The sequence below is a fragment of the Limulus polyphemus genome, unplaced genomic scaffold (assembly GCF_000517525.1).
Source record: "Limulus polyphemus unplaced genomic scaffold, Limulus_polyphemus-2.1.2 Scaffold183, whole genome shotgun sequence".
Lineage (NCBI taxonomy): Eukaryota > Metazoa > Arthropoda > Merostomata > Xiphosura > Limulidae > Limulus > Limulus polyphemus.
This window is the reverse complement of record NW_013665793.1, coordinates 507,152-519,379: the sequence shown is the minus strand read 5'-3', so window position 1 is coordinate 519,379 and position 12,228 is coordinate 507,152. Positions and strand designations below refer to the sequence as shown.

At 30.2% G+C, this 12,228-nt stretch overlaps 1 long non-coding RNA gene across 1 annotated transcript in view; it reads right to left on the bottom strand.

The window, feature by feature from the left end:
* Positions 1–971: 971 nt before the first annotated feature.
* Positions 972–12,228, bottom strand: part of LOC111084952 — a 64,458-nt gene continuing 53,201 nt past the window's right edge. The window contains exons 3-4 of the long non-coding RNA XR_002609828.1: positions 5,013–5,270; positions 972–1,375 (exon numbers count right to left, since the gene is read on the bottom strand). This is a non-coding gene — a long non-coding RNA (uncharacterized LOC111084952). The remainder of the gene's footprint in view (positions 1,376–5,012; positions 5,271–12,228) is intronic.

Here is a 12,228-nt window from a genome sequence, read left to right as displayed (position 1 = left end):
TTCAACAGTCTCATAGTGCAGCATCGTAAAAGTTTGTATTTAACAAAAACTAAAGAATATTTCAACAGTCTTTCATAGTTGCAGCATGTAAAAGTTTGTATTTAACAAAAACTAAAATATTCAACAGTCTTCATAGTTGCAGCATGTAAAAGTTTGTATTTAACAAAAACTAAGATATTCAACAGTCTTCATACTTGCAGCATGTAAAAGTTTTGTATTTAGCAAAAACTAAAATATTGAACAGTCTTCATACTTGCAGCATGTAAACGTTTTGTATTTAGCAAAAACTAAAATATTCAACAGTCTTCATAGTTGCAGCATGTAAAAATTTTGTATTTAGCAAAAACTAAAATATTCAACAGTCTTCATATTTGCAGTATGTAAAAGTTTTGTATTTAGCAAAAACTAAAATATTCAACAGTCTTCATACTTGTAGCATGTGAACGTTTTGTATTTAGCAAAAACTAAAATATTCAACAGTATTCATAGTTGCAGCATGTAAATATTTTGTATTTAGCAAAAACTAAAATATTCAACAGTCTTCATACTTGCAGCATGTAATAGTTTGGTATTTAGCAAAAACTAAAATATTCAAAAGTCTTCATACTTACAGCATGTAAACGTTTTGTATTTAGCAAAAACTAAAATATTCAACAGTCTTCATAGTTGCAGCATGTAAAAGTTTTGTATTTAGCAAAAACTAAAATATTCAACAGTTTTCATATTTGCAGCATGTAAAAGTTTTGTATTCGGCCATATTTAATTGTACAACAAAAGTTCTAAACTTTCTTGAAAGTGTAACTATCTTTGTGAGGTTTGACAAATAAAACCCTGTTAATTAAGAAATCAACTAGACATGTAACACAACATGTTAACGTCTGCCGAAGAAAAAAAAAGATTCAAACATGGTTTGTTGAAATCAGTTCATGACCGTTTATTTAACAGAAATAATACAACATGCTGTGGTAGATTTAAAGATAATTTAATTTTACATCGTGACATAAAACTTACATATACATCTAATAAGTTTCTTCCTGGGGTAGAATTATATTACAAAAATAAATGTTAAATTCATTTTTAAGGAGGTAGCTGGCGTAACTTCACTTCAGCTTGGCCGAAAAATTAATTATTGGTTATTTATATTTAATATTTGATTAACGCTCACAATCACAGCATATGCATGAAAACGATTGAACAAATTACAGAAGTCCTTTAAGCGATAAAAAAATCACGTCAAAATTCGCCAAATGTATTGATGATATATATATATTTCCTTATTTTGTACATTTTCTCAACTCGCTTTCTGAGCACACCAACCTGACCAACACTTGCCTAGCACTTTCTCGATAGACATCAGATCCCAAACATTGCAGTTCTATTGAAAGAGAGAGAAATAAATTAATATTTTCCCCTTTTCTTTTACAAGTTACATCCTGTAACTATAGAAAATCAATAAATGTCTTATAACATAATATGGAATTATAAAATTCCTCTCTCTTTATAAATGTATATATTATTGCCAAAGTAGTGAAAACTGACCTATAACATCCATTTAATAATAGTTATGTACAATTCTATTCTTTATTTTATGTAAAAGTTAACTTTATCATCATTTCATTTTATAATAACTCCTAACATAACTTTTCAATGATCAAATAAAACATTCATTTCAATCATTATTTAACATTCTACGACACCGAAGTCAAGAACTTGAGGTGATGAAAACACCAAGTTTGCGTGATCTGAGACGTTATTTTATGTTATTGGAAGATTTGTTTCCAGATGTCGTGTCAGTTTCTGATTGTGAACAGATGTAATAAGTCTTCGTGGTTATTTTTGGCAAAGATCGTGTTATCGTGATTCGTCACAACTGAACAATGCTAGCAATTTATAGCAGGGTGCAGCCACACTTTACGTTTATGGATTTACAGTTTAATAGGAGTAGATCTCATTTTTATGTGAAGTCTGCGTTGTAACTTCAACTTTTTCAATTAATACATTTCCATGTTCTTGTATTCGGTCGTACTTCACAGTTTTAGCATTCATACTATAATAAAGAATATTATTAACCAATCAAAAGGAAATAAGGTAACGTATGTTAGAAGCGGTTATCTGAGATAGAAGCGCGTATAAGACTAAAATGTTTTAACTTTTATTTTTAAGTTCTAAAAGTTAATCAAATAGATACAAAATATTCAATATAACCGGTAATAAACATGCAAGTATCCAATATAACCTGTACAAAACATGCAAATATCCAATATAACCTGTAAAAAACATACAAAAACGTTTTAAACAGGGAAGTGTACTAACGCAACAAAAATAAATATATCTTGCTAAAATAACACAAACATTAGCTTCACATATTGTGAGAATATCTATTAATAAATTTTGCAATTAAATGTTACATGCTTAACATTTATAACATTTGCACTTAAGGGTAAGATAAGCATTGCATAGATATGTATATATAGTCTAAGAATTATATCTTTTTTGAAACTAGATCAAAAGCTATAGTGTATTATGTCTGGAATACAAAGATAAGTTATAGCAGGAAAATCCGTAACTTGTTTCTTAGATACTGAGAAGTTTTCAAATTAAACAAATAGAAGTTTTCAAATTAAACAAGTAGAAGTTTTCAAATTAAACAAATAGAAGTTTTCAAATTAAACAAGTAGAAGTTTCAAATTAAACAAGTAGAAGTTTTCAAATTAAACAAATAGAAGTTTTCAAATTAAACAAATAGAAGTTTTCAAATTAAACAAGTAGAAGTTTTCAAATTAAACAAGTAGAAGTTTTCAAATTAAACAAGTAGAAGTTTTCAAATTAAACAAGTAGAAGTTTTCAAATTAAACAAATAGAAGTTTTCAAATTAAACAAGTAGAAGTTTTCAAATTAAACAAGTAGAAGTTTTCAAATTAAACAAATAGAAATTTTCAAATTAAACAAGTAGAAGTTTTCAAATTAAACAAATAGAAGTTTTCAAATTAAACAAGTAGAAGTTTTTAAATTAAACAAGTAGAAATTTTCAAATTGAAAAATAGAAGTTTTCAAATTAAGCAGCTAAAAAATTTCATTCATTTTTAAAGTTTAATTTTTATATGTACAAAGTTATTCCTGACGTTATTTGATATTAATTATCTTCAAAGAGTACTTGTAATTATTCTAATTTAAAGAATAATAATTACACTAACTTTATTTTGCTATCTTCTTTTTCTACTTTCTTTTAAAATATTTTAATCGAATTCAAGATCTTCTGTTCCAAAAAAAAAAAAAAACTTTGTAAATCTACCAGGTTCGATGAATCTTTTGGAATAATTTTTATAGAAAGTAGACAAGACAAATCTTATATTATAAAATTATACGGATATTTGTATGAAAAAAGGAAAATGTCGCCACGATTAAAATATAATTTCAATCTTCGGTTCTGAAATTAACCTTTAAAAGACAAACAAATATAAAGAATATAAATATATAGCCAACTAAGATGATAGACGCCAATTTCATTTTCCCAGAAGATAAGTACATTTTTTTCCGTAAGGAAAACTCTGCTATTTGCTAAGATCTCTTTTTTTGTCTTTAAAGAAGAGATCGATGTAATAAATTTTGCTGTTCTGTTGTTATTTCGATATGTATATAACATTACGTGTGATTAGTACGAGCCGCACATGGTAACTGACGTGATACATCCACCAAGCTAGAAGTTAACATTATACTAACAATTAATGTGATATGAAGGAATTTCATTTATTTCAATCCGTATCGAGCGTATTATATTCTTCCATTATCATACAAGATTTTGATTGTCACTGCTAAATCTTTCAGAAGATAACGATAGTATCTCAGCTATAATTACAGAACCTACTTATCTTTATGCCAGTAAAAGTGAAGCTTATTTTCTCCTGAGAAATATCATTATATTCTACATTATTTATTGCATGATCACGTAATAAAAGAAGGCATTTTTGTCCAGTTATAGTTCATCGATTATGTTTATATATATGTAGAAAGAGGTGGGGGGAGAAAACGTGAAAGTTGTTGTTCTTGAGTAAAATTTTCCTCTGGAAAACTGCCAGCTGCAAACAACAACAGTTTTAATCCTACCTCAAACAATGAGGCAAATATGATACAGATCTTACGTTTGGACATTAAATATACATTTGTTGAGGTTCGTTTCCATCGATATAGAAGTTCTCGGATAGAAACGATAAAGTTTGTTTACTCAAGTGAACTCAACTGAATAATGTGCAAGATAAAATCTGGTACATCAAGTGAATGAATGCATTTGTTTTTATTAAAATCATAAAATTGTATTTTTAAGCCAAAGAAATATTTCTTAAAACGCAACTCATTAAGATGCAAATCAATCTCAAAGCATATTTTATGTTTACGCTATGGGAAAAATTGGTTATAAGCCACAAAACACTCATATACTGAGCAAATATTAGGTTTTAGTGATTTATATTGAAAAAAAATGTTTTTCTTTAAGGTATGAAGACAAAAATTTCGAAAGGTTTTCACAGACAGAAGCAGTTAAATGAAAGGCTTGGTTAGTAGAGAAAGAACGTCAAATATTAACCAGAAAATATTGGGTGGGTACTAGGAATATGACCAAGGACAGTGATTTTACTTTTTCTGTGCTCGTGTTGCCAATTCTTAGACAAGGAAACGATGGAATTAACTTGATGAGACTTAATTCATAATGTTTAACGATTGGCTCAGACTTGCTAGTTATTAATCCAAGCTTGTTATCTACATCTTTATAATTATAAAGTGTTGATGCCAACTCTGTAGCATTTTTGTTTTCTATTTTATCAAATCATTGCTAAAAAACTCCTTCAAACATGATTTCACTAATTTTCTTTTCAACAGTATAATAAATCTATACTTTCAGAGTTATAATAGGCATTTTTTTTAATGTTCGATGACTCATGAAAAACTGGCTTAGCTAATTTTCAGACAATAGAAGAACGAAGAACGTGAGAAAGAAGACAATTTCCCCAGGTGCTTACAGTACTTGCGGTGGTGCTAAGACGCTGGAACGTCGTTGCTAGTGTGCGTGTGGTCGATAAGAAGGCAGGACGAAAGTTGAAGGCCGCATGCGCAATCATCGGTTAAGACACTCCCCAAGCTCACCGATGTGCTTCACGTTGCCTGGGATACAGAGGAGGAAAGAGATCGATATGGCGGCTAATTCCTACTCGCTCTGTTTACGCATGAATTTCTTTGAGTTTGGAAGAGGTACACAGAAAAATCGATCGTCACTGAACCTGCAAGTAAAAACCAAGGAAATATTTTGAACAATGAACGTGTTATACAAAGTGACATAAGTTTGGAAATGATAAAATCCCCAAATAATGTATACATAAACGGTTTTCTTTACAGTATAAACAAAACAACAATTTGATGTTTTAAAGTAAAAATGCAGAGTAAAAGTTAAATCAAATGAATACACAGATTTAATAAACTTTAGAAATTTCATAAGAACACCATCTTGAAATACTGCAACCCATATTCTTCTGCAATATTTATATAAACAAATACACATATGTGTATAAAAAAATTAGGTTACTCTTCGACTATTTTATTTCGGTTACTTCAGTGTTAACAGAATTTCAGACCAGATGTACTGCATAAGAACAGTCCAAGTTTGTAACCAAAATATAACACGTTTATGCATATTAATAATTGAATCAAATATTTAATATTTAAAAGTGTCGCTTACATCTCCAGCTAAAAGAAATATTTGCGTATCCATGGATTCGGTTGAAATGCACCGTATGGGTAACGATAAACCTAAACACCAAATATTGTTGTTTTATTGTGCTATTTGGTACATGTTTGTTTGTGTTCTCAAATGAGTTGAGATTCAATTATGACGATATTTCATAAAATAAAAGTATGAAAATATGTGCAAATTATAACAAAACAATTAGAAGACAAACAAGAATCCTATTCTTCAAATTATAACAAAACACCTAGAAGACAAACAAGGATTCTATTGTTCCAATTATAACAAAACACCTAGAATACAAACAACGATCCTATTGTTCAAATTATAACAAAACAATTAGAAGACGAACAAGAATCCTATTGTTCAAATTATAGCAAAACACCTAGAAGACAAACAAGGATTCTATTTTTCAAATTATAACAGAACACCTAGAAAACAAACAACGATCCTATTGTTCAAATTATAGCAAAACAATAGGAAGACAAACAAGAATCCTATTGTTCAAATTATAACAAAACACCTAGAAGACAAACAAGGATTCTATTGTTCAAATTATAACAAAACACCTAGAAGACAAACAACGATTTTTTTTGGTGGAAATGTCTTTCAAGTGGAATAAAAATCTCTTGAAGAAAAAGAAATTTAAAAAATTGCTTCTCGGTGTTTTATTTAGTTAGATAAAATTGCCTAGAGATGACCTGAAGTGACCAATAACAAATATTTTATAATATGTTTGTCTGCGCAATCATAATGGTTTAAAATCAAGAGTTTATAATTATGTGCAAATGGATTTGTTTGTTTGTTGAATTTCGCCCAAAGCTACTCGAGAGCTATCTGTGCTATCCTTCCTCATTTTGAGGTGACACATAAGAAGAAAGGCAGCTAGTCAACACCAACTCTTGAATTACTCTTTATGAACGAATAGTGGGATTCACTGTCACATTATAACGCCCCCACGGCTGAAAGGGCGAGCATGTTCGTACAAATGGAAGCTGAAAAGCGGTTTAGAAAACAAGTGCTTAGATTTTATATAATGAATATAGAAACCTCGCATTTGCTGTACGTCGAACTGAAAGATTATAAATTAAAAACAATGTGAAGAAAACACAATGGATCAAATGTGAGATTTCCAGAATACAGTAGCTAACGTATCGCTCTTTTTATACCGATTGTAAACAATAACAGTACAAATAATGTCTAATTACATAATGTAATGTACAATTACATTAGCCACATTTCTACGGTCATTGTCCACAGCCTGCAAAGAAACAGTGATGCTATCAACTGATATGGTAGAGAAAAGGTTTAAATGTATAAGTACTGATAACGTTAAGAAAAAGGGTCAATATATAAATGTATAAGTACTGATAACGTTAAGAAAAATGGTCACTCTATAAATGTATAAGTACTGATAACGTTAAGAAAAAGGGTCAATATATAAATGTGTAAGTACTGATAACGTTAAGAAAAATGGTCACTGTGTAAATGTATAATTACTGAAAACTAAGTGTACACATTTATGTATATAAAGCTACTATATCCTGAGCCTTTTCTCTACCATATCAGTCAATTATGTACATAAAGCTACTATATCCTGCATAGTGACCATTTTTCTTAACGTTATCAGTACTTATACATTTATATAATGACCATTTTTCTTAACGTTATCAGTACTTATACATTTACATAGTGACCCTTTTTTAACGTTATCAGTACTTATACATTTATATAATGACCATTTTTCTTAACGTTATCAGTACTTATACATTTATATAGTGACCATTTTTCTTAACGTTATCAGTACTTATACATTTACATAGTGACCCTTTTCTTAACGTTATCAGTACGTATACATTTAAATAGTGACCCTTTTCTTAACGTTATCAGTACTTATACATTTATATAATGACCATTTTTCTTAACGTTATCAGTACTTATACATTTACACAGTGACCATTTTTCTTAACGTTATCAGTTATTAGTTTCTTTATACACAAATCTTTAGCCAAGACACACACACAGTCTTTCCTAGTGTAACTAGGCAGTTGTGTCGTGTGTGACAATGTGGTTTTTAATATATTATTAACGATTCTTTTAACATTTACCTACATTATGTATACGATTTATGGCAGCAGCTGTGAGGATTCATAAGCCCCTTTTTGGGCTACCTTCTGAACATATTATGCAACTAATTTCTTTTTGTGTGTTATTTCTTCATGGGTGCGCTTATGAAAGTTCTTTGGCTTTGTTACAACCTAGGAATATCTGCGCCTTATCCTAACGTAGAGTATACGTACATCACAGTATATATATGTATATATATCACAGATTTTAAGAACTTGTTCTTTAAATATTGATTCCTTTGCACATTTATTCTTTATGTCTGATGAATAATATTCTTAATTCTTTGTGTGTGGATGGCTATACGTAATTGAATGTATATATACAATTAGCCACTCAATACTTCAGATAAAGTCAGGCATCAGCTGATTGGTTTTCTTCTAAAAAAGATTATCAAAGGAAGGTAGTCAAAAGCTGAAATAAAGCTTGATTACTTTTAGAGCCAATAGCCAAGTAATAACGAATATACGTGCACTGATACGTGGTTATCTCTAGTCTACGGCGCGAAGTTATCAAGTACCAAATCAACAACGGTGGCCTATTTGATTGTATTGGACACACACATATACAAACACCTCTACGATACTGGCGGGTTGCGAATCAAGGAATACGGTGTGTCACATAGCATTAAACAAGCTTCTATCTTACTCTATACACAGTAAATACACACTCCGGTAAATAACACCAGCTATAAAAGTAATACTAGTCCGCAAAGATAATTAATCCAGATTGATTAAGTGCCAGTGTATGTTTAGTGAAGGGTAGGATAACGTGTATAAGTGGAATTTTACCCTTAATAAAACCATGATTCATATTATAAAAATTCATTACTAATTATTACGAACAATATAAAAAAAAGTGTTGTTTCTTTTTTAAATGTTCATTATCCACTCTCATACGACACCCAGTTTCGTCTACTATACACCCATCATGAACAGTTATCATATCAGTCTTATACCATCACTTGGCCGAATAGAGGGCGTAACCCGCTGCTGACGTAACAGTCTCTTGCCTGGAATAAAATCGCGTTTTAACTGACTAACAACGAAAACAAAACTCAAAACTAAATGTCCATTTTACACGTGTGGATATTATTCCGAGTTTAAACTACTCGCGGTGGTTTATCAAAAACAAAAAACATATTTCGAATTTTCAAAATTTTGTGACTAAACAGTCTGAACGATAACGAGACCTACACGGAAAGAGATTCGTTTTTCTTCATTTCTGAATGAATGAAATTATTTCAAATAAAAGTATTGCGAAATGTTCTCTTTTAAAAATAAATTGTCGGGAACTTCTACTCGAAGTAGCTACAGAAACCCGTTAAATTTGAATGAAAAAAAGAAGCATTATTTTTATATTGAATCCTTTCCCAAAACCGTTATAATTTATAACGTGGTCTTAACACTATCTGTCTCCTATCTCATACACCTTAACGATGGCATTTCAATGAAAGAACCACATGGAGATAAGAGAAGCATAATCTCGATTTATTTATGACTGAACTGTACATTCCAGAGCTATCTTTTGGTGATTAGTGTTTCATCTAACAAAAACTACACGACATCGGTAGTTTAAGGCGTCAGTTTTTCGTTCCACTTCTTCAGAGATAACAAGGAAGTACATGTTAGAATGAATTTCACCAAAGTAAATCACACGTGCATGTTAATTGGTCATTTTACACGTACACGGTAATCAGTTTCTTGGTGATTTTATAAAACTTATTATGTGATAACATTAAGCAAAAATAAATTGAGTTCAGTAAACACGTTAAAGAATCTAAATAACTGGTGTGAAAAGTTCTAGCTTTGAGACACGTTTCTAATCTTTTTCTAGACGCTACTGTGAATCACCATTTTACGACTTTCTTAAGAAATTTCGTAGTGACTGGGATAAAAATTACAATGCAGATTAGCCAAATCTTACGCCAGATGTTGCAATCAAAATATTATTATTTACGTAAATTTCTTTGGCTCCAGATGATACAATTTAAAATGTCCTATACCTACATGGGTCATATTTCGGTAATATTTTACCATTCGTGACCCAATAATCTATAAATTACCATTTAGCTAATATTCAGTACAAAGTCAATGATATATCCATGTTTCCTTGTGCCGTTATTTGTAAATTAATTTCTACACCTTTGCCTTGGAAATACTTGCTATGTATTTATATACATGTAAGCCAAATTTGGCCACTTAGGCCTAACTCAAAATGCAAAAATCCGTTAAATAAAACTATAATTTTATACATATCTTTAACACACAGTATTATTCAATAAGTATTATTTAGAGAGTTATCACTCCCAAAAATAATACTTACTATTCACTACCATGTACTGGTCAGAAACCAGAGTCTTGAAGTACTGGTCAGAAACCAGAGTCTTCAAGCAAACATTACCTATATACGTTTTTCAGACATGTAAAAAACAACTGTTTTGGAATTAATAGGTAATAAAAAATATTATGGAGAAAATAATTCCACTGTAACACCGTCTTTACTGCTTGATGAAGGGCGTCTGCCCGAAACGTCGCACAAAATAAAAATAGAAAAAGTTTTCATTTAGATGTGTCAATTTCTTCTTTATTATCTTTTATTCAAGTTTTTATCCCCCTCCCCCCATCTTGCGGAACAATACTCATTCAAGATGTTTTGGAAATAATATAACGACTGTTTAGACACTAGTAAATTAATGAAAACTGTTGAAATTACTTTTATCTATACACCAGTGAAATAACGTTGTATTAGCTTCGTAAGATTATGCTGCAAAATCCGAACACTGACGCGGCTCAAATGATGCTTATTTTCTTTGTAAAAGTAATGTGTTGATGTGCTAATACTTCTATCCATAAACTAATCATATTTAACAAGCTTCTTCACATGTTATACTGATGTAACTACAGTCACGTTTATTTGTTTAACTCTTCTTGTATCATTATATTCTATATCCTTCTACATAGACACTAATGAAACAATGTTTAACTCTATCCAGTAAAAAAGAGTATTTAACTTTTATTGTGATGTTATATTTTAAATATTTCGATTCGGAAAGGAAACAGGGTTAAACTGTTTAACTCTTCTTGTGACATTATATTATAAATATGTCTATTCACAGGTAAATAATATTTAACTCTTCTTGTAACAATATATTCTAAGTTCTTCTGTCCAGACACTACTATTGTCGAGACAGGGTTTAACTCTTTTTGTAACAATATATTTTAAGTCCTTCTATCAAGACACTACCATTGTCGAGACATTGTTTAACTCTTCTTGTGACAATATGTTCTAAGTCCTTCTATCCAAGCACTACTACTGTCGAGACATTGTTTAACTATTTTGTGAACATTATATTCTAAGTCCTTCTATTCAGACACTACTATTGTCGAGACAACGTTTAGCTCTTCTTGTGACAATATATTCTAAGTCCTTCTATCCAGACACTACTATTGTCGAGACAGTGTTTAACTACTCAATTTCGAAAGTCATTGTTGTGATTAATCTACACCGCATAATAACGAAACAGATATCCAATTATTTTATATATGCGAAGCTTGAGTTTTCAGCCTGTTTAGAAACATTCATTGACATCATATTTTTACGAACCTTTTCATAACATCTCTCCCTCTCTCTCTCCCTTATCTTACTATAAAAATCAAACAAATATTTTTGATTAAGTCTTATGCATTTGAAAACCTCTGCCTACTCTCGCATCGTTGCAGTTCATCGAAGCATATCGAGATCGAATTAATTTCAATAGCAACTGAGAGTATCATAGATTTACAAAATAGTTAATAATTTCTGAAACTACTCATCAGTTCTCTTTGTGATCAACTGCCCAAGTAAAATATCATTAAAATATAATTGTTAAAATATTGTCTAATAGTGGAAGTCAATCATAAAACGTGAAACAATGTGAAACCATTGTTTGTTACGCAAGCATATCCAGCCTTATATCATATCTTAGAAACATGAGAAACGAAGATAAGTACTGTCTCATTTCATATCTTAGGAATATGAGAACCGAACATTAACTGGTCTTTAAGATACGTACAGCCTCATTTTAAATCTTAGAAATATGAGAAACGAACATTAAATGATCTTTAAGATAAGTACAGCCTCATTTTAAATCTTAGGAATATAAGAAACGAACATTGAATGATCTTTAAGATACGTACAGCCTCATTTTAAATCTGAGGAATATGAGAAACAAACATTGAATGATCTTTAACATAAGTACAGCCTCATTTTATATCTTAGGAATATGAGAAACGAACATTGAATGATCTTTAACATAAGTACAGCCTCTATTTTATATCTTAGGAATATGAAGAAACGAACAGTTGAATGACTCTTTAAAATACGTACAACCT